The 20426-nt window shown below is 45.5% G+C and overlaps 1 protein-coding gene across 1 annotated transcript in view; it reads left to right on the top strand.

Moving 5' to 3' along the window:
* Positions 1 to 20426, top strand: part of FAM151B (family with sequence similarity 151 member B) — an 83630-nt gene that overhangs the window by 31681 nt on the left and 31523 nt on the right. The gene's annotated exons all lie outside the window — the stretch shown is intronic.

The following is a 20426-nucleotide window of genomic DNA, read 5'->3' as shown; positions in this document are numbered from 1 at the left end:
TAATTTTTCTAATGTAAAATCATTGCAGCCACCATTTTGGAAACCTGCTCTAACCTATCACTATTTATTACTTATCAAAAAGCCTTAAATCTTTAGCTAACTACATTTTTTTTATTCATGTTTAGGCATTATGATATTGTCACCCCTTTATTATGCTAATTGGGGGAGGTGAATTTTACAGTGTTTTTTCTCTTCTTTGCATATTGACAGCTGCACGGCTGACACCTCTCCATGGTGCTGCTAATTTTCTTTCACAGCATAGAGCAACTAAAAGCCTCTTGTATCAGTCCCCTCCTTGGTGGGTGATATACTTATTTATCAACCCACCACTTGTTTAAATAGTGAGTTCAGTGGATGTTTGGTCTTGTCCCGTATGGGCTCAAGGCTCTCCTGTGAGACCGAGCAGATACCTCTTCTTACTGGCACAATTCCTCACCATCCTTGATTCTCACTAGGGTCACACTTTCCTGTGTGCCATTATAGTTTCTTTTAAGGCTTGTGGACTGTACATGCTTTAGCTGCTTAAAATTTTGTTTGACCCAGCACACCAGGATAATAAGTATAAATGCCATCATAATCTGAAATGCTAATACTATCACAACAGGCTTTAAAATTGTATTAAAGAATCCTGTTGCTCTAGGAGACCATCCCAAGAACACTTTCCACCTGTTATTTTTGGTATCACTTTTTATACACTCTATAGTGTGCTCAGTTTTCTTAGAGAGTGGTGAAGAGTAATCATAGCCTTTTGTGCATTTTCCTGAGCCCTTTGTTGTTGTCTTTGTAAGTCAGGATGATCCATTAATTGCTTAACTAAACTTATATTTATTTCCAAAGGTATTGGATCAACCTTTTTATATATCTGATACTGATCCCTAATTTCCTCATTACCAATTTCAGGTAGCATGAATTTGAAATTCCAACCAATCATCGAGGTGATATTACAACAACATTTGTTTTCATAACGGTTATGAGTTACATTGAATACATGATTAACTTAAACAATTTACAACATCTTCTAACACATACACATTTATTTCCAATATATATAACGAAGGATCCATTAAATGGGAAAGGATCTAGCTGATAATGGCATTTTCCCCATTAGTCACTTACAATCCAGCCATATGATGTATGTTTATCACTATTACAAATATATCCAATTCCACATTCTTCCATACAGGCCTCAAGTTCCACAGTTTTCCATGTACGGTTTTGCCTTGTGGCCTATAGTGTTTGTTCTATTGGTTGCATTATACTATTATTAATATTTAACCCTAGCATTACAATAGGAGATATCCATTCTATTTGGGCATTGGACATTATGACTGTATGTAGTAATTTGATTCATTTGAGGATTATATGTGAAATTTATCATTTTCCACCAGGAATATATCTTTTATTTCACCCTAGTGGCATATTTCCACATTATACTTCTTATTTTTAAAGGTAAAATTCCTCACATCCCATCTCTTATTATGTCTTTCACCACATCATTAGTCCAAGTCTGTGCTTGTATGCAAGCCAGTGCCATGGATACATTGCTTTGTAATACCTCTACGATATGTAGTATGGCTAAATAATCAGCCTTTTGTAATTTTTCTGAGCCAGGGAATAAACTCGCTATTAGGTGATGGCGAGTGCTTATGTAGATGTTTTGACAAAGCTCCCAAGTGTTGTCCTACTGCATTTAATTTATTAGCCAATACTTCTGCATCTATGCTATTCAACACTCCGAGTTCTGTACCTGCTCTTCCTAAAGCTGTATCTATTAAGCTTCTTTTTTTCTATTAGTGGTGGCTTTTAATAAAAGTTGGATTTCTGTCCATTTTTTCCATCCCACAAACAGATTCAGTGTATTTAATACATTGTGGCTATATGGATGAAATGTTCATAGAGGCTAAATCTATTATTACCTTTTTCAGGAAATAAGTGGGGTCTATTATTAATTGTGTTTTAACATCCTCTCTTACTATATAAGGACCAATGTTAATTAGTTTAGGTTTGGATATCCATAGAATAGTAAAAGTATAATTGATCTGAGGGCCGGTAATTCTCCATGTTCCATTTCCACGTCTTTTTGTTTTAATTACACTACCTTCATCCCAATAGACAAATAAAACTTGGCTTGTACCATTTCCCTTACATTCACTACCCCCTATTATTTTTCTATACCAGAGATTGGCAACCTGCAGCCCGCAGCCCGCCAAGGTAAGCACCCTGGCAGGCTGGGCTGCTTTCCTTACCTGCCGCGTCCGCAGGTTCGGCCGATCGCGGCTCCCACTGGCCACGGTTTGCCGCTCCAGGCCAATGGGGGCTGCAGGAAGCGACACGGGCTGAGGGATGTGCTGGCCGCCGCTTCCCACTGCCCCCATTGGCCTCGGACAGCAAACCACGACCAGTGGGAGCTGCGATCAGCTGAACCTGTGGACGCGGCAGGTAAACAAACTGGCCTGGCCCTGGCAGGCCGTAGGCAAAGATTGCCGATCCCTGGTCTATACCAAGGTGCTTGCAGGCTCAATTGATTCCTAAATACTACTTTTGCTCGTGTTTCACATTGAGTGCTTACTCTACTGACTCCTCCTTGGGGATCAATGACATTAAATAAAGTATCCTTCATTTTAGCATTGTTGTGAGCCTATTTTAATAATAATTCTTTATCTTTTGTCCATTTGGGGGCATACCATGCTATGAAAGCACATGAAGGGCTTTTCCCTAAAATTTGTGCACAGTTATTTATTCCAGTGTAATTTCATACACAAATCCCTCCTCCTATGTACCATAGCATAGGTTTACCTTTCCCTTGGCCATCATTTATAATTGTCTTATTTTGCTGTGTCAATGACATATCGATTATATGTGCCCATGTTTCCCCAAATCCATTGACATTTTTGTCCACTTAATATTACAGAAATTTGGATAATTTTCCCTTTATCCCATGGAGTAGGTGGGTTTATCCATTGAGTATGACCCTCTTTCATATTTAATATTTTGGTTTGATTTACTAAACTTCATTTCTTCTTATCTATATCCGAGGACCATTCGCACATCATAGTAATATTATTTTTCCCTTCTTTTGCCTGGATGCTATTTGTTGGTATTTTAATTACAAAAGGGATACTATTATCCTTTCTGGGGCTACCAAGAGACTATCCTAAAAAGCGAGTATTTCAAACTTGTCTATTAGTGCACATTGCCATTGTCCGGTTCTTACTGTCTTTCCCCATATTGCACCTTTTCCTTCTATAGCTACCCACTCACATTTTGTTGACTCTGATGAGGGGCGGTCATGGGAACCTAAGGTTTCCTTGCTTAGAGGGGCAAATATAATAAAACACTTACAAATATTGTCTGCAATAAGCATTTTGCCTGAGTGATTTTGTGCAATAACATTTATAGCCCTTATAGGTCCCATTAAGACTTCTATTATTCTGAAGTTTTGCACTTATTTCTGGAATTGTAAACAACCCCACCACCTCACACACAGTACTATTGGCAATAGCCATGGGCGGCAAGTGAAGCTTCCACTCAGGGAGGTTATCTCCCAGTCCTCCTCCTTCTGCCCGCGGCCCCAGCCACACTCCAGCCCCACTCCGCCCCAGGCCCTGCCCCTCCCCAGTTGCCTCATGTCTCCCCCTTTCCCTTCTCACTCCCCACCTAGCAAGCAGGGGGGACTGAGCAGGGAAAGCGGGACTGGACGAGGGGAAGGGGGAGGAGGAATGGAGAGGATGAACCTGGTGAGCAGCGACTGAGGCTGGTGGGGGGAGGAAACCCATGCAGCAAGCAGGGAGGGGGCTAAGTGGGACTGCGGCGAGCGGCAGGGGAGCTGAATGGGGCGGGGGAGGAGTGGAGAGGAGGAACCTAGTGAGCAGTGGCTGAGGGGGAGAGGAGGAAACCCACACGGCAAGTGGGGGCGGGGAGCTGAGAGGGGAACTGTGGCGAGCGGCGGGAGGCCGAGCAGGGAGAGGGAAGAGGAGTGGCGAAAAGGAACTGGCAAGGCAAGTGGCTGGGCAACGAGAACAAGTGGGGGAGGAGAGTGGGGACTGGACATGGGGATGGGGCCAAGTGGGGAGGGAGCCGAGCGGGGAAGAGAAGAGGAACTGGTAACGGCAAGTGGCAGTGGGCCTCTCCGGAGAGGGAGTTGGAGATGGAGTGCTGGAGACTGGAGCAGCGGCAGCTGCAGAGAATGCTGAGCTTCATCTTTTATATGCCCCATGCAGGTTCTGGGGTGGCTGAGGAGGCTGTACCTGCTACTCAGCTTCCTGGGTTCATTAATAATTTCTCTGGGGAGTCCAATGGACCCACGAAGCTAAATAGCAGATACAGCCTCCTCAGCTGCCCTGAAACCTGCAGAGAGTATAATAAGAAAAAACTTGTGGCAGAAAGCAGAATCCCGCTTCAAGCAGGGAGGGGGAAAGGTGGGTCCAGCATGGCCCAGGCATTTGGCAGCAGCGGCGGCCTGTTATACCTGCCACCCATGGCAATAGCCATTTAATTGAACTTGGTCCATTGAATTGTCGTTTTTTATTTCTTTGGCCTAGTCTTCACTTACCGGCTGGTCCGGCGGCACGCCATCGATGTTCTGGGATCGATTTATCACGTCTGGTTAAGACGCGATAAATCGATCCCGGATCGATCCCGGAAGTGCTCACAGTCGGCGCCGGTACTCCAGCTCGCCGAGAGGAGTACGCAGCATCGACGGGGGGAGACTTCCTGCCACGTCTGGACCGCGGTAAGTTCGGACTAAGGTACTTCGAATTCAGCTACGTTATTAACGTAGCTGAATTTGCGTACCTTAGTCCGATTTGGGGACTTAGTGGGGACCAGGCCTAGGTATCCAAATTCGCACACTAGCAGAATCCAGCAGTAGCCACAAATACCCAGAAGAGCCAGGATGACTAGAACTGCATCTTCCACCATTTGGCTTTTCTTGTCTGTAAGATAGGAATAACAAAAGACCCTTTTTCCTTTATAAAAGTATGTATTATTTAATTAAACATTAGCTTTATGAAAATATATATATATATATGAAAAGACAGTTACCTTTTCCGTAATTGGTGTTCTTTGAGATGTGTTGCTCATGTCTATTCCACATCCCGCCCTCCTTCCCCGCTGCCGGAGTTGTCTGGCAAGAAGAAACTGAGGGTGGGGGGAGCACGCAGCTCCCCTTATACCGCGCCAGGCAGGCGCCACTCCAGGGGTCGTGGAGGGTGCACCCCCCTATGGGTACTGATAGAGGAAAAACTTCCTGCACCGGTGCACATGGCGAGTACGCACACCTACTGTGGAATACACAGTAGGTGTGTGTGCTGTGGAATAGACATGAGCAACACATCTCAAAGACCACTAGTTACGGAAAAGGTAACTGTCTTTTCTTTGTTGTGCTAATCCCCATAAAAAGTTAATTTTTCAGCATGACTAATAGGTTTACCATTCCTGATTTTATACCCCTCTTCTCCCATTGAGGTATCCAATCTATTACAGTAACTCCTCACTTAAAGTCATCCTGGTTAACATTGTTTCGTTGTTACGTTGCTGATCAATTTAGGAACATGCTCGTTTAAAGTTGTGCAATGCTCTTTTCTAACGTCGTTTGGCAGCCGCCTGCTTTGTCTACTGCTTGCAGGAAGAGCAGTCCGTTGCAGCTAGCTGGTGGGGGCTTGGAACTAGGGTGGCCCGGCAGCCCCCCTATCAGCTCCCCCTATCAGCTCCCTGCTCCCCTAAGTTCCCTGTGCAGCAGCTGCCTGCAGTTCAGCTGTCCCTCCCCCCACTGCCATGTGCTGCTCCTGCCCTCTGCCTTGGAGCTGCTCCCCGAGACTCCTGCTTGCTATGTGGGGGGGAGGGAAGGAAGAGGGAGGCTAATGTCAGGGTGTCCCCCTCCCCCCTGCACCTCACTTACCCCATCTTCCATAGAGCAGGGGGAACACACCAGGGCTCAGGATCTAATTAACAAGGCAGTGTACTAAAAGGGGAAATGCGCATCTCTCTCTCTCTCTCTCTCTCCACACATACTCCCTCCATTCCTGCTGCCTTGTAGAGTGAAAGAGTTAACCCTTGAGGGCTCAGCCAATTGCTAGTTCATCATTTAGCAGTAAGGGAAATATCCCACCCTCTGACTCCTCCACCTCAACCAAGCGTCACAATCATCATCACTGTGTACCAGTATTAAATTGTTTGCTTAAAACTTATACTGTGTGTGTATATATATATATAATATAGTCTTTTGTCTGGAGAAAAAAAAAATCCCTGGAACCTAACCCCCTCATTTACATGCATTCTTATGGAGAAATTGGATTCACTTAACATCATTTCGCTTAAAGTCGCATTTTTCAGGAACTTAACTACAACGTTAAATGAGGAGTTACTGTACAGCTCTCAGTACCCAGTCAGAATCAGCTTCATGTCTTTCCATGTTCTCCAGTACCACTATTACTGCTACAATTTTGGCAGCTTGCACTGAATGTGGCAAACATTGACCCTTAAAAACCTTCTCGTCTGATATTCTCTGATAATATAGGTGCTTCGGGGGAATTTCTGATAAAGAACATTCATGTTGTTCTGCTTCTATTAGCAGACCATCAGAGACTGGAGATAGACTTGGAATCTTTTCCATGGCTATATTTTTATTTAACAAAGCTAGTGTCCATTTTGTTAACCTGGGATTGGAAACATGCCCATCATTAATTTTCCCTGTCAGCATGTATTTTAGAGGTGAATGGGATGTTTTCAAAAGCACTGGGGATTGTCCTACTAGATATTCCCAATGTTGCAAAGCCCAAACTAACGCCAATACCTCTTTTTCATAAGGAATAAATCCTTGTTCTACTCCATCTAGAGTCTTTGAAGCATACAGTACAGGTCAAAGACCTGTACCATGGTCTTGGCTTAAGATAGCACTTATTCAAATGTTTGTAGTAGCCAATTGTAATACAAAAGGCTGTCCTTCTTTTGGATATGCCAAGACTGGGGCTTGTGCTAATGCCTTTCTAAGATGAGTGAAAGCTTCCTGCTCTTCCAATCCCCATTCCCATTTCTTACCTTTCCTTAACAAGTGATACAATGGGCTAGCTTTTTCTGCATAGTTTTCTATAAAATCTCTTGAGAAATTAGTTATCCCCAAGAATGACCTTAAAATAGACACATCTGTTGGGGCTGGTAACTTTTGCAATAATTCTATCCTTCGTTTATCTGGTGTTCATCCTTTCTGTCCTAATGTTACTCCTAGGTAATTCACTTGTTGCTAGCATATTTGAGATTTTTCTGGACAACCTTGAACCCTGTTTCCCTCAGATTTTGTAATTCTTGATCTAATATTTCTCAATTCTCTTCCTTAGTTTTTGTACTGATAAGGATATCATCTACATAGGATATGATGTTATCCTTATTAGGCATTTTATCCCACATTTTATTCACATGCATATGACAAACAGCTGGTGAGTTATGAAAACCCTGGGGATTTCTAGTGAAACAGAACTCTCATCCCTGAAACGTAAATGCAAATTTATACAGAAGGCAAAGAACGCATTTGCGAGATCCAGGACGGTAAACCACCGTGCTCCTCCCATAATGGAAGCAATTACTTCAGGATACTTTGCTATTATGGGAGCAGTCATTGGCGTTACTTTATTGAGGGGTCTAAGATCAATAGTTAACCTCCAAGTTTTACCATCTGCTGTTAGAACTGGTCAAATAGAAGCATTATTTATGCTCTGTTGTTTTACTATAAGAACCTACTCCAGAAGTCCTTGAATAGTCTTAATTAAACTAGGTTCCGCTTCTTTAGGATATTGATATTGTCTTTGCAGTGGTGGATCAGGCCCATTAATCCTTGCCTCTGCTTCAGTTTTTCCACATTCTGCCTTATTAGTAGCCCAGACCTCTTTATGCTTTTGTGCAATTTGTAAAACTTCTGCTGGCCAATCAGGCCATTTTATTTCTTCTGCTGCTTTAATAGTAGCTAACCTATACCCTGCTTTAATTACAATTGGTTGATCTATAGTTATAATTCAATCAAAAGGTATCTCCCATATCACCTTATTTACTAAATCTACTGTTACTCTAAGCTTCCTTAGTATATCAACACCAATTATTCCATCACCATCCAAATTCATCAAGCCAAACTGTTCCCTTCCTTGTTTTGTTCCTAATTGAAAGTGAACTGGAGCACTAAACAGTACCTTACTCGTTGCTTCAGTAAATCCTTGTAGCTTCCTGACATTACAGGAGGTTCAAATACACTTTTATTCTTTGTACTTACTAAAGAAAATGTGGCACCCATATCTATTAACATATTCTGTCCGAATGCTCTCTGATCAAATTCCACATAAACAGTGGGTCTCCCGCAGTCGTCTGTTTGTAAATGTGCTACCAGGTCAGCATGATCTTCTATTGATATTGGGGAGATAGGGGGTGTTCGGCCTCCGTATGCCTGACCTTTAGGGTTAGGTGGAGCCGTAGGCATGCTCCACTAATGATTCACTAAACTTTGAAGTAGTTCTTCTGTAGATAACCCATGAATTTGTTCTTTAGGTATTGTAATAATCTCTTCCAGAGCCAATTTCTTTCTTCATCAAACCTTTGTTGCTCATAAGGAGCAAACTTTCTAGTTTGATTTTCTTTTTTAATCCCTCCTTATTCTTCTTGCCTTGTGGATTTCCTTGTCCCTTTGGACCATTATTAGAAAAAGTTATTACTGATACTTTTTTGTTCTTCCCCTTAGGGGGAAAACTTGTTTCGCTTTGTATTTCATATAATCTCTTTGCTTTTTCTTTTATATCACGTAAAGGAGTCTGGAGGGGATCATCAGAAATTGTAGCCATTCTTATTGCTGGATTAAATTCTAACAATAATACTCTTTTAAATTGTGGACATCATATAATATTATAATATCTGCCTTACTGGGGAATTCCTGAATGTTTATAGAATAATCTTTTTCTAGCTATATATGGCTCTGGCCTTTCCCTTAGTCATTGCTTTTCCTTACGGAACCATACCACTGGGTCTTCTCCAGGAAAGAAAAACTTCAAAATCTCTTCCTCTATCCTATCTATATCTCTTTCTCCTCCTCCCTATATTTCATAGGGGAGTCCAGCAAATTCATCTGAATTCTTACATTCTTTTATTAAAGATGAGAGATCACTCCCTGTTAATCCAGGCATTCCTGATGTTTTTGCCAGCCATCTAACCACTGTATTCCTTTTTAAGGAACACATAGATTTCCCTAAATCCCCAACCTGTTCAGGGGTATGTGGTCTTTCCTCTACCCTTTCTTCTAAACCTCCTCTATTTCCTTGTGCAATAGTTTTAGTTACTGTGGACATAATAATTGGAGCTACGGGAAGTGGTCTTTGCAGTTCTTCCAGCTCCTCACTCAATGGCTTGTAGAATTCCAGAAAGGATTCTTTAGAGTAATCTTCGTAACAAGTCTTCTACATCAAATTCCACTTCTTCATTACTTCCAGCTTTTATTGCAGCTATTATTCCTTTATTTGCTTTTAATTCTTCTTTGAATGCATACATTTGCTTTTTACAAGCCACATGATTTCTTTCTTTTCTCCTGCATCTTAGAGTACCACTCTTATTGCAGCTTGTCGATCCATTGCTTTTTGCTTCCATTCCCCAATTTCTTTCCTTAACCTCTATTGTTCTTCTTTTATTTTATTTAGTTACTTTTGAGACTCAACAATTCGTACTGAGTCAACACAGTTGCTCTTAATGGATCAGCTTCTACTCTTTAACTAATTCTTTGTTCCTCAGCTCTCTTTCTTTCCTTAGGTCTTGTATTTCTTTTATTAATTTATCTATTTCTTCGTCAGTGATACAGGCCATAAGCTGTAACCTTTGTAAAGCAGGTTGCTTTTTCTTCTTTTTGCTTAGTTCTCCTGAGAAAAACCCTTTTCTCTTGGGTTGAATCCATTATTCCCCTTGCCTGCATAATTGCTGATGGGCACCAGGCCCAACAACTGCTTTCTCCTCCCAAGGACCACATCCTACCTTTCTAACAAAGTCTTCTAAGCTATTTCCCAACATTATTCCTGAAGCACAATCATGCCTTGGTTTCCCTTTTGTTTTCATATCGACGCTACTTGCCTTACCAGGAAGTAATTTATAATAGGTATAAATACAACCCTAGTCACATCTGGGCTTTTAAGACTTACAGACTACTACCAACCCTTTCAAAGCTTAACTGGCCAGGTAATGAATTAATTCTGCGTATAATTACAATCTCAGCCACACCCAAGTGACAAGTTTTACTTGCTTTTCAAACTTGCACTGCTGCCAGACTCTTCCTAAATTTACTTACAAGCTCTAATGGCCTGTTTATTTGGATGACTCCTCATTGCCCCTTATACCATCTCCTGTCTTACTTAGGACCAGGATTTTTAGTGGTCTCAACAAGTCTTCCACCTTAGTGGTGGAACTCTGCCTCCCTTTCAATCAGGTTCCCCTTCCCTTGGGGTCCTCCAATGATTGCTCCAAGAGCAGAAAATAAATAAAATAAATAAAAAAACTATTCTTATGATCACCCTTTCCTTTCGTAACTGTGATCGCTTGAGCACTACAAACAAAATCCCTGTTCTTATGATCACACTCTCCTTTCGTAGCTGCGATCACTTAAACGTTCTCCTTTTACCTTAAGACTGCAGAATTATTTACTGTATTATACTGATGCTTCCACCAGCCCTTAAATGTTGCCCAGGCTTCCTAATTTTTTTTTTTTTTTTTTGTAGGATTAAGGCTCAGGCATAGCAGTTATACTGACACTTCCACCAGCCCTTAAATGTTTTCCCCAGATTTCCTGATGTTTTTAGGATTAAGGCCCAGGCATATCAGTGTAAACGACAATTAATTCTTAACAGGTATCTTTTAAATCCTACAATAAAAATTTTTTAAAAAATCCTAGACTTATTTTATACTTACATTCACTTACCTTTAGTTACTTACCTTTAGAGCTCTGTATTTTTTAAAAAAACTGGTTTTTAGTGTGTGTATGCTTATACATCCATGTCAGAAAGGAAAGAGGTAGAAAAGAGAAGAAAGAAAGAAAAGATGTGTTTGTATATGTATGTTGAATCCGGCCACACCTAAAGGCTGCCAGATGTGCATGCTTGTATGTCAAATCTGGTCCGGTAGGATTACAACCCAGCCAATACCTGAGGGTAAACTCTACTTTCCTTTCGAACTTGCATCCAGCTGCCAGATGTGTGTGCGGGTAGATGTATGTGTATGTAATGAAGTTGTGTGTATTGCATGTGTATGTTTGTGTATGTGTGCTGGGTGTGAATGTTTGCTGTGTATGCATGTGAGGTGTGTGTACAGGGCCAGTGCATCCACTAGGTAAACTAGGCACCGCCTAGGGCGCCAAAAAGCGGTGCCCAAAATGTCTGGGATGCTCACCTGGTGCCGGCTAACTGTGTAACCCTCTTCCCCCCACTGTGCGAGGGGGTGCTGCGGCTTTGATCAACTCTAGATGGCCGGGAAGTGATGTCATTCCTCCTCCGGCCGCTGGGGGCGCTGCACTGCTCCCTGCTGTTCTGTTCTTCCCCAGGGCCCTGCCCCTGCTCAGCCCCGCCCTGCCCCCACTCCCTGAGCTCTGCAGCAGGGCTGGGGCTGCACTCACTGGCGGCAGGAAGTACAGAGACCCGGCCCCAGCCGCGCCACCGGTGAGTGCTGGGGGGTGGTTCCTCCCTGCCCCCCAAGCCAGCCCGGACCCCCTGGAAGCTGCCCCCCCCCGGAAGCCGGCCCCCCCAATCCCACCTCCCCCACGGAGGCTGGGGCACCCTCCCCCACGGGGGGGCTGTGTAGCGCCCCAGAATATCTAGGGACGGCCCTGGTACCCGTCACCCTGCCTTCAGCCAGCCCCACACCCCCTGTCCTGCCTGCAGCCGCCCTGCACCCCCGCCTGCATCCAACCCCTGCAGCATCCCCCTCTCCAAAGCCAGCCAACCCCACACCCCTGTCTCTAGCCAACCCCGCACCCCATCTCCAACCAGCTCCGCATCCCCTGCCCTGCCCGAAGCCAGCCAGCCCCACACCCCCTTTTCTCCAGCCAGCCCCTGCTGCACCCCCGTACCCAAAGCCAGACAGCCCCAAACCCCCATCTCCAGCCAACTCCACACCCCATCTCCAACCAGCTCCGCATCCCCTGCCCTGCGCCAGCGAACCCCGCACCCCCCTTTCTCCAGCCAGTGCCTGCTGCACCCTCATACCCAAAGCCAGCCAGCCCCAACCCCCCGTCTCCAGCCAACTCCGCACCCCATCTCCAACCAGCTCCGCATCCCCTGCCCTGCCTGAAGCCAGCCAGCCCCACACTCTCCGTCTCCAGCCAACCCCTGCTGCACCCCCATGCCTGAAGCCAGCCAGCCCCAACCCCCTGTCTCCAGCCAACCCCGCCCCCCAGCTCCGCATCCTCTGCCCTGCCCAAAGCCAGCCAGCCCCACACACCCCTATCTCCAGCCAACACCTACCGCACCCCCTTGGCCCAAGCCAGCCAGCCCCACACCCTGTCAGGTTATTCATTTATTTTCATTAAATATGTAGTCTAAATAATGTAATTAATAAATTTTCAAGCCGAATATGTATTAATTCTAATGAACAATGCCATATTATGCAGTATTCATTTTTGAAAGTTTATAATAAGCGATGCTCCGGGGGGAGGGTGGGAGGCGTAAGGTGGAAGTTTCGCACCAGCCCTGTGTATGCTGGGTATGTGGTGTATGTGGGTGTGTGAGGTATGTGTACGTGTTGGGTGTGTGTGTGTTGGTGTGTGGGTTTTGTGTATTTGTACATGTTGAGTGTGCATGTGTGGGGTGTGTTTATATTGTTATTGTGTGTGTGAATGTGTAGGGTATGTATCTGTATTTGTCGAAAAAAGAGAGAGAAGAGAAAGAGGAAGAAATAATTTTTTTTTACTGCTTGGTGTCAATCGTCCTTTTATCCAATAGGGAGTGCTGTACCCTCCTTGACTTTGAAGTAAGGCTTTCAAGCTTTAGGTTTTAAAATAGCATCTTCAGGCCACCAATACAAGGACACTAAATTTGTTACCCTAAATTTTAGATGCCATTTAAATTAGCCTATGATAGCACTTCTAATTTAATAAAAGGGTAACAAGGTTGTGGCCCGCCCTAAAGGAATTGCCAGGGTATTACCAGAGGGCGAGTGATGCAGCAAAAAAAGACAAACTGCATAAAATATCTAACACATACAGAGAATACAGTTGTTTCAATGTAAGAAGCGTATAACGATCCTGCATACACAAAGGCTTTAGTCTTAGTGTTACAATCTAATACCGTACTTAATACAATGTAGTATACGCAGCATCTATATACACATACGAGAAACCATTATCATGTCACAGATTAAAAAAAAAATTAATTAACATTAACATTTAACACTAAATATTTAGCATTTCATATTTAGCATCATGTGAGCGCTGGCCAAGTGGTCGTGGAGATCTTATTCAGAAGCAGGTATCCAACTTTATTAACAGACACACCTGGGCACTCTTAAAAGAAATAATTAGACTTTCACACCAAAATCCCTCTGACTCGTCTTAGGTCCTTCTGCTCTGTCAGGTTCAATGGTGCCCGTGCCGGAGATGGTGGTTGGTGTTATTTCTGCAGGTCACCGTGGCTGTCTGTCTCGGAACTGCCGGTGTTTGCATTTACAGGTAGCTGCCGTCTGGTGGCATAGCAGCCTTAAAGCTGCTGCCTTCTAGAAGGTTCAGTTGCTGCTGCTCCTGCAGGTAGCTGCTTGATTGAGCGCCTATGAACGCCGTGGTCATGGTGACCTTTGGAGTTGTGTTACTGCTGCTGCTGGTTTTCCTAGGATTACCATATTTGAACACTGAAAAAAGAGGACACTCCACGGGGCCCCTCTCCCTCCCCCTCTCTCTCCCCCTCCCCCTTTCATTGGCTCCCAAGGCCAAGGGAACCCAGGAGGGGCTCCAGACTAATGCTCCTTGCTGCCGCCCGGGCTCAGAGGTTCTGCATCCTCCTCCCCACCTGGTAAAATCCCGGACATTTTGAGCTATTTAAAAATTCCTCCCGGACATAATTCTTTATATGTAGTGAGTCCTTTCCTTTCACCAGTTCTTCAGTTTTCTTTCTCCTCATGTGCCCACGCATACTTCTCTGCAGATCGCATTTTTCTCAGCAGTGCAGTGGTTGTTTGCTCTTTAAGAAGGCATGAAAGTCTTTACAAGAAGTTTGTCTGAAGTTGTACTGTACAAGTAGAATTCCTTTCAACGACTCAACATTCAAGTTGTTCCTTTCCTTTGTCCACTGGCTTTGCATCAGTGAAAAAATTCGCTCTACATTTGCATTCTGAGAAGGAATAGCAAAGAAGAACTGTGCAATCTTTATCAGTTCTGAATGACACTCAATGTTTTTGGATTTCTCAAAATATTTGGTCCACTTCTGGTGTGCTAGCAAATTACTGAACTCTTCATCACTGTTGCAACTTTCCGTAAACTTCTTCAGGTTGCTGAACTGATCAAAATACTTCACGTCATCAATTTGCACCCCCTTATCGATCAGGTACTTGATACAAGGTTCCATATCACTCCAATTCGGTGTCTCACTCAGGGTAATCCAAGGGTATGTCTACACTATGAAATTAGGTTGAATTTATAGAAGCCGGTTTTATAGAAATCGGTTGTATACAGCCGACTGTGTGTCCCCCCACATAAAATGCTCTAAGTGCATGAAGTCGGCGGACCGCGTCCACAGTACCGAGGCTAGCGTCAACTTCCAGAGCGTTGCACTATGGGTAGCTATCCCACAGTTCCCGCAGTCTCCGCCGCCCAGTGGAATTCTGGGTTGAGATCCCAATGCCTGAATGATGCAAAACAGTGTCACGGGGGCTTCTGGGTACGTGTCGTCAGGCACCTCCCCCTCCGTCAGAGCAACGGCAGACAATCGATTCGCGCCTTTTTACCTGGGTTACCTGTGCAGACAACATACCACGCCAAGCATGGAGCCCGCTCAGCTCAGCTCAGCTCACCGTCACCATATGTCCTCTGGGTGCCGGCAGACATGGTACTGCATTGCTACACAGCAGCAGCTAATTGCCGTTTGGCAGTAGATGGTGCAGTATGACTGGTAGCCTTCATCGGCGATCTGGGTGCTGGCAGACGTGGGGCTGGCAGACGTGGGGCTGCATTGCACACAACAGCAGCCCCTTGCCTTTTGGTAGAAGATGGTATATTACAACTGGTATCCGTTGTCATCGTACTGCAGTGGCTGTCAATCATGGGGACCTGGGCAGTCTCGACGATGATGGCTATCAGTCGTAGTATGCTATTTTCTGCCAAGCACCCAGAAGATGCCGAAGGCTATCAGTCATGCTGCACCGTCGTCTGCCAGCTTAAGATGTAAAAAATAGATTTGTTCTGTATTCATTTGCTTCCCCCTCCCTCCGTGAAATCAACGGCCTGCTAAACCCAGGGTTTTGAGTTTAATCTTTGGGGGGGGCCATTCTGTGTGACAGTTGTTTGTATTTCTCCCTGATGCACAGCCACCTTTGTTGATTTTAATTCCCTGAACCTGTACGCCATGTCGTCACTCGCCCCTCCCTCCATCCCTCCCTCCGTCAGATACTAGTTTCGCGCCTTTTTTCAGACCAGACGCCATAGCACTGGGATCATGGAGCCCGCTCAGATCACCGCGGCAATTATGAGCACTATGAACACCACGCGTATTGTCCTGGAGTATATGCAGAGCCAGGACATGCCAAAGCAAAACCAGGACCAGCCGAGGAGGCGATTGTGACGAGAGTGATGACGAAATTGACATGGATATAGACCTCTCACAAAGTACAGGCCCCAGCAATGTGGAAATCATGGTGTTACTGGGGCAGGTTCATGCCATGGAACGCCAATTCTGGGCCCGGGAAACAAGCACAGACTGGTGGGACCGCATCGTGCTGCAGGTGTGGGACGATTCCCAGTGGCTGCAAAACTTTCGCATGCGTAAGGGCACTTTCATGGAACTTTGTGACGTGCTTTCACCTGCCCTGGAGCGCCAGAATACCAGGATGAGAGCAGCCCTCACAGTTGAGAAGCGAGTGGCGATAACCCTGTGGAAGCTTGCAATGCCAGACAGCTACCGGTCAGTCGGGAATCAATTTGGAGTGGGCAAATCTACTGTGGGGGTGCTGTGATCCAAGTTGCCAGGGCAATGAAAGGCCTGGTGATATCAAGGGTAGTGACTCTGGGAAACGTGCAGGCCATAGTGGATGGTTTTGCTGCAATGGGATTCCCAAACTGTGGTGGGGCGATAGACGGAACCCATATCCCTATCTTGGCACCGGAGCACCAGGCCACCAAGTACATAAACCGCAAGGGGTACTTTTCAATGCTGCTGCAAGCCCTGGTGGATGACAAGGGACGTTTCACCAACATCAACGTGGGATGGCCGGGAAAGGTACATGATGCTCGTGTCTTCAGGAACTCTGGTCTATTTCGAAAGCTGGAGGAAGGGACTTTCTTCCCGGACAGGAAAATAACCGTTGGGGATGTTGAAATGCCTATCGTTATCCTTGGGGACCCAGCCTACCCCTTAATGCCATGGCTCATGAAGCCGTACACAGGCAGCCTGGACAGTAGTCAGGACCTGTTCAACTACAGGCTGAGCAAGTGCCGAATGGTGGTGGAATGTGCATTTGGACGTTTAAAAGTGCACTGGCGCAGCTTACTGACTCGCTCAGACCTCAGCGAAAAGAATATCCCCATTGTTATTGCTGCTTGCTGTGCGTGCCACAATATCTGTGAGAGTAAGGGGGAGACATTTATGTCGGGGTGGGAGGTTGAGGCACATCGCCTGGCCGCTGATTATGCGCAGCCAGACACCAGGGCGGTTAGAAGAGCACAGCAGGGCGCGGTGCGCATCAGAGAAGCTTTGAAAACGAGTTTTGTGACTGGCCAGGCTAAGGTGTGAGACTTCTGTTTGTTTCTCCTTGATGAACCCTCCGCCCTACCCCACCACCCGGTTCACTCTACTTCCCTGTAAACCAAAAACCCCACCCTCCCGTCCCCCTTCGAGCACCGCTTGCAGAGGCAATAAAGTCATTGTTACTTCACATTCATACATTCTTTATTAATTCAGCACACAACTAGGGGGTTGCCAAGGTAGCCCGGGATGAGTGGGGGAGGAGGGAAGGAAAAGGACACACTGTAGTTTAAAACTTTAACTCTTATTGAAGGCCAGCCTTCTGATACTCGGGCAATCATCTGGGGTGGAGTGACTGGGTGGCCGGAGGCCCCCCCACCGTGTTCTTGGGCGTCTGGGTGAGGAGGCTATGGAACTTGGGGAGGAGGGCTGTTGGTTACATAGGGGTTGTAGCAGCGGTCTCTGCTCCTGCTGCCTTTCCTGCAGCTCAACCATATGCTGGAGCATATCAGTTTGATGCTCCAGCAGCCGGAGCATCGACTCTTGCCTTCTGTCTGCAAGCTGACGCCACCTATCATCTTCAGCCCGCCACTTGTTCTGTTCATCCCGCGATTCAGCCCGCCACCTCTCCTCTCGTTCATATTGTGCTTTTCTGTAGTCTGACATTGACTACCTCCACACATTCTGCTGTGCTCTTTCAGCGTGGGAGGACATCTGGAGCTCTGTGAACATGTCATCCCGAGTCTGCCGTTTTCTCGTTCTAATCTTCACAGGCCTCTGTGAAGGAGAATCATTTGCAGCTGGTGGAGGAGAAGGGAGAGGTGGTTAAAAAAGACACATTTTAGAAAACAATGGGTACACTCTTTCACGTTAAATTTTGCTGTTCACATTACACAGCACATGTGCTTTCGTTACAAGGTCGCATTTTTCCTCTTATATTGAGTGCCTGCCGGTTTGGTGTGAGAGATCACTCACGCAGTGCCAGGCAACAGATTTCGGCTTGCAGGCAGCCATGGTAAGCCTCAGTCTTTTAGCTTTTTTCACCTTCTTAACATGTGGGAATGGTTTCAAACAGTAGCACCCTCATTTCCCATAGCAAGCACCCATTGGGTTGGCCATTTAAAATGGGTTTGCAATGTAAAAGGAGGGGCTGCGGTTCCCGGGTTAACATGCAGCACAAACCCAACTAACCCCCCTTTCCCCCTGCAACACCCAGTTCTCTGGGATGATCACTTCACCCCTCCCCCCACCACGTGGCTGACAGCGGGGAAAATTTCTGTTCAGCCGAGCAGGAACGGGCACCTCTGAATGTCCCCTTAATAAAATCACCCCATTTCAACCAGGTGACCGTGAATGATATCACTCTCCTGAGGATAACAAAGAGCGATAAGGAATGGATGTTGTCTGCATGCCAGCAAACACTGGGACCATACACTGCCATGCTTTGTTATGCAATGATTCCAGACTACGTGCTACTGGCCTGGCGTGGTAAAGTGTCCTACCATGGTGGACGGGATAAGGCAGCCCTCCCCAGAAACCTTTTGCAAAGGCTTTGGGAGTACATGAAGGAGAGCTTTCTGGAGATGTCCCTGGAGGATTTCCGCTCCATCCCCATACACGTTAACAGACTTTTCCAGTAGCTGTACTGGCCGCGATTGCCAGAGCAAATTAATCATTAAACACGCTTGCTTTTAAACCATGTGTAATATTTACAAAGGTACACACACCTCAGGGTCTGGGAGCACGCCTTGGGTGAGTTCGGGGGTTACTGGCTCCAGGTCCAGGGTGATAAACATATCCTGGCTGTTGGGGAAACCTGTTTCTCTGCTTCCTTGCTGCTGTGAGCTATCCACATTATCTTCTTCCTCCTTTTCCTCGTACCCCGAACCCTCTTCCCTGTGTGTTTCTCCAGTGAAGGAGTCATAGCACACGGTTGGGGTAGTGGTGGCTGCACCCCCTAGCATGGCATGCAGCTCCGCCTAGAAGCGGCATGTTTGCGGCTGTGCCCCGGACCTTCCGTTTGCCTCTCTGGCTTTGTGGTAAGCTTGCCTTAGCGCCTTAATTTTCACGCGGCACTGTTGTGCGTCCCTGTTATGGCCTCTGTCCTTCATGGCCTTGGAGACCTTTTCTAATATTTTGCCATTTCTTTTACTGCTACGGAGTTCAGCTAGCACTGATTCATCTCCCCATATGGCGAGCAGACCCCGTACCTCACATTTGGTCCATGATGGAGCTCTTTTGCGATCCTGGGACTCCATCACGGTTACCTGTGTTGATGAGCTCTGTGTGGTCCCCTGTGCTCTCCATGCTGGGCAAACAGGAAATGAAATTCAGACGTTCGCGGGGCTTTTCCTGTCTACCTGGTCAGTGCATCTGAGTTGAGAGTGCTGTCCAGAGCGGTCACAATGAAGCACTGTGGGATAGCTCCCGGAGGCCAATAACGTCGAATTCCGTCCACACTACCCCAATTCTGACCCGCTAAGGCCAATTTTATCGTTAATCCCCTCGTCGGAGGCGGAGTAAAGAAACCGGTTTAAAGGGTCCCTTAAGTCGAAAGAAAGGGCTTCATTGTGTGAACGTGTCCAGGCTTAATTCGATTCAACGCTGCTAAAGTCGACCTAAACTCGTGGTGTAGATCAGGCCCAACTGAAACAAGAGAAGTCTTCCAGGGGTCTAAGCCACAACTCCAAATATTCTAAGCATCTGCTGTACATATTATTTACTTCAGCACATAATTTGTCACACTCTTTATGAATTCCTTCTATGCGCTTTTGTGCCAGTAGTCCCTTAACTTTCAGGGACATAAAGTTGTGAGTCTTGCGTTCAAGAAGGATTGTGTGAACCGAGTTCAAAGTGTTCAGCACTTCCACGACAGAATTGCTTTCCCTTTCGATTTCTTGGATGTAAGTTTGGAATACACTCATGAGTGAATGCATGTGCCAGAGGTAAATCTCACTTAATTCATACTCAAAAAATGTCTTAAGCTCTATAGGTGGTTTGTCCTGTGATAGAAAGAATGACTTCAAGGCCGGAAACATCTGTATCAGCCTTGTAATGCCTGGAAATAATGACAGCCATCGTGTCTTGCTATGAGAAAGCACCTTTCTGTATTCAACATCAACAAACTCACAGTACTCCTTCAGCTGCTCAGTTTGGACAGTGTAGATATGAAAGTATTGGTACATTTTAAAAATAATGTTCTCAATGTCAACGTTCATTCTTTCTGCTGCATGGTGAACACAGTTGTTCAAAATGTGTGCTGGGCAACCCACACCAATTAATGTTCTCTTCTGCAACAACTTCTTTAAGTTTGCAAACATATTCTTTACATCTTCATCACGCCGGAGTCCTCCAAACATTGTATTGCATTTGTCACCTGTAAATGCAATACGCTTCTTGAACAAACCATTTTTTTCAAGCGTTTCTTTTATGTAATAAGCAATCGTGTTGGCAGTCTCATTAGGTGTGTTCTGGACCTCAATCAATTTTGACTGCAAACCGCCATTCTTCCAGTTGAAATACTGAATAATTACTGGA

This window comes from Malaclemys terrapin, chromosome 6 (assembly GCF_027887155.1).
Source record: "Malaclemys terrapin pileata isolate rMalTer1 chromosome 6, rMalTer1.hap1, whole genome shotgun sequence".
Lineage (NCBI taxonomy): Eukaryota > Metazoa > Chordata > Testudines > Emydidae > Malaclemys > Malaclemys terrapin.
The sequence above is the reverse complement of the archived record's forward strand: the minus strand, read 5'-3'. Positions and strand labels throughout refer to the sequence as shown.